Raw genomic sequence first — 3,527 nt, 5'->3', positions numbered from 1 at the left:
ACTGCATGATGTCTGGCTCCAGGCAAGTGACCACACCATCATGGTTATCTGGGTCATAATGACCTTTTTTTGTATAGTTCTTCTGTGTATTCCTGCTTTCTCTTCTTCATCTCTTCTGCTTCTGTTATGTCCTTGCTGTTTCTGACCTTTATTGTGCCCATCTTTGCATGAAATGTTCCCTTGGTATCTCTAATTTACTTGAAGAGATCGCTAGTCTTTCCCATTCTATTGTTTTCCTCTATTTCTTTGGACTGTTCACTTAAGAAAGCTTTCTTATCTCTCCTTGCTATTCTCTGGAACTCTGCATTCCTTGATCAAAAACATTAATCTACACATTCAAAAAGCTCAACGAACTCCAAACAGAGGGAAAAAAAATCCACACTGAGATACATCATAGTCAAAGTGCTGAAAGCCAAAAAAGAGAGAAAATATAAAGTAGCAAGATAAAAAAAAATCCATCACATACAACGGGGAGGGGACTCAATAATTTAACACCAAAAATGGTGAAAGCCCAGAAAGCAGTAGGGTGAAATGTTCAAAGTTGTTGTTTAGTCAGTAAGTCATGTCCAACTCTTTTGTGACCCTGTGGACTGTAGCCCCCAGGCTACTCTGTTCGTGGGATTTCCCAGGCAAGAATACTAGAGTGAGTTGTCATTCTTTCCCCAGGGGATCTTCCTGACCTAGGAATTGAACCCTCACCTTCTGCATTGACAGGGGACTTCTTTACCACTGAGCCACCAGGGAAGCCCATACTTGAGGTACTGAAAGAAGAAAAAAATCAACCAAGAATCCCACACCCGGCAAAATTGTATTTCAAAAATGAATGTAAAATAAAGACATTCCCAGATAAAGATGATTTGCCTTATAAAGAATACTAAAGGAAATTCTTCAGGATGAAAAGAAATGGCACTAGACAGTAATTCATAGCCACACAAAGAAATAAAGAGCATGAGTAAAGGTAATTATGTAGTTCAATAAAAGAGATAGTATAAAGAGAGTTTTTCTCTTTTCTTCTCAACATATTTAAAAAAGAATTGCATAAAGAATAGTTACAATTGGAGGAATATAGCATATAAAGAAGCAATATATATGACAATAATATCACAAAGGGGGGGAGAGGGAATAGAGCTATATTGGAGCAGTTTCTATATTTTACTGAAATGAAGTTAGAATTATCTGAAATAGATTGCTTTTATTTAAGAAGCGTATTGTAATTCCTCCAGAAGAACCACTAAGGAAATCATTCCAAAAATATAATTAAAAACAAAAAACAAAGGCATTTAAAGAGTATACCAGAAAAAAATTATTTAATACAAAAAAGGTAGTAAAGAAGGAATACAGGAACAAAAAGACATGATACACAGCGAATAAATAAAAATTGAGAGATATGATACAAATACATAAAAACCTACATTAAAAATAAATTATTATGTGTACTTTGGCATCACATACACAAAAATGGCAATGAGATGGAAAAGATTAGCCAGGCCCCTGTGCAAGGATGATGTGCAAATTCATAGTGTTCCATATTTTTTGAGTGAAAAGCCTAATCCTGAATTATTACATAATGCATGCTTCTCTTTACATAACATTTTTGAAATGACAAAATTTTAGAAATAGAGGTCAGGTTAGTGTTTGCCAAGGGTCAGGGAGGCGCAAGGGTGGTGGTGGCAGCGAAATGGGAGTGATTATAAGAGAGCAACAGGAGTGATCTTGTTGGAACTGCTCAGTACCTTGAAAGGTGATGAAATTGTAATAAAAACCCACAGCCTTCCACTCCACGCCCTACACACATACACATACACACACACACACACACACACACACACACAAATGAGTATAAATAAAACTAGGAAAATCTGACTAAGAGCTGTGGATCTTATCAATGTCAATATCCAGATTACATTATTGCAACTTAGTTTTACAAAAGGCTGTGCTGTGCTGTACTTAGTCACTCAGCTGTGTCTGACTCTTTGCAGCCCCATGGACTGCAGCCTCTAGGCTCCTCTGTTCATGGGATTCTCTGGACAAGAATACGGGAGTAGGTTAACATGCCCTCCTCCAGGGGATCTTCCCAGCCCAGGGATCAAACCCAGGTTTCCCACATTGCAGGCGTGTTTTGTACCATCTGAGCCACAAGGGAAGCCCAGGAATACTGGAGTGGGTAGCCTATCCCTTCTCCAAGGGATCTTTCCAACCCAGGAATTGAACCAGGGTTTCCTACATTGCAAGCGGATTTTTTACCAGCTGAGCTACCAGGGAAGCCCTTGCAAAATGCTACCATTAGAGAAAACTAGGCAAAGTGTACCAGGGACTGCACTGTATTATTTCCTAGACCTCCATGTGTCAATGCAATGTTATAGAGAAATGAAAACCTTTTCAACAAATGTCACTGGAACAACTGGATATCCATATGGAAAAAGATTAATTTAGATGCTTTCCTCATGTTATCCATAAAAAATTAACTCACAGTACAAATTTAAGAGCTAAAAGTATAAAACTTTCTGAGGAAAATACAGGGAAAGATCTTTATGACCTCAAGTAAGGCCAAGAATTCTTAGCTACCACATCAAAAATACAATAGAAGAAAAATGACAAATTGCACTTTATAAAAATGTAAAACGTTGCTCTTCAAAAAGTACTTTTAAGAAAATTAAAAGACAAACCACAAACTGAGATCAAATATTGGGCAAACTATATATCTGATAAAATATTTCTACCCAGAGTATATATAGAACTCTTACAACACAACAACAAAAGACAAACAACCCAGTTAACTTTTTGGCAAAAGTTTTGAATGAATGTTTCAGGAAAGAAATATATAAATAACTAGTATGTACAGAGACGCTCAAAGTCATTACTCATTAGTGAAATTCAAATTATAACTACAATGTGAAGCTACCATTTCACACCCACTAGAATGGTTATCATCAGAAAAAGATAAACAGTAGTAAGAGTTGGTAAGGATATACAGAAACTAGACTCTTACTTTGCCGCTGGGAATTTAAAATGGTATAAATACTTTGGAAGAGAGTTTGGCAATTTCTTTAAAAGTCTGAACATAATTTTAGCATATGACCCACCAATTCTACTTCTGACTTGTTTATCCAAGAGAAATAAAAACACATATCCATACAGTGACTTCTAGATGCATGTTCATGGCACCATTATTCACAGTGGGCAAAAGGTGGAAGCAATAAAATATCTATCAACTAGGAATGGAAAAACAAGTGCATATCCACACACTAGAACCCTATCAGGTAATAAAAAGTAATGAAGTACTTATACATGCTATAATGTGGCTGAATTTCAAAAAACATTATGTTATGTGAAAGAAGCCAGGCCGAACAGACCACACACTGTATGATTTCCTTCTAATGAAATGTCCAGAAAAGGCAAATCTATAAATACAGAAAGTTACATTAATGGTTGCCTGGGAAGAGTTACAAATGGACATGAGCGGTCTTTTGGGGGTGATGGAAATGTTCTAAAACTGGATTGTGGTGATGGTTAGTCAACTTTATAAA

General features: G+C 36.5%; 1 non-coding gene across 1 annotated transcript; it reads left to right on the top strand.

Annotated features, from left to right (window-relative positions):
* The first annotated feature begins 1,431 nt into the window (after positions 1-1,431).
* On the top strand, positions 1,432-1,534 carry LOC114111806 (U6 spliceosomal RNA). The gene has a single exon (XR_003587549.1). It is a non-coding gene; the product is annotated as a U6 spliceosomal RNA (small nuclear RNA).
* The last annotated feature ends 1,993 nt before the right edge of the window (positions 1,535-3,527 follow it).

The sequence above is a fragment of the Ovis aries genome, chromosome X, assembly GCF_016772045.2.
Source record: "Ovis aries strain OAR_USU_Benz2616 breed Rambouillet chromosome X, ARS-UI_Ramb_v3.0, whole genome shotgun sequence".
NCBI lineage: Eukaryota > Metazoa > Chordata > Mammalia > Artiodactyla > Bovidae > Ovis > Ovis aries.
This window is presented reverse-complemented; position numbering and strand designations above follow the sequence as displayed.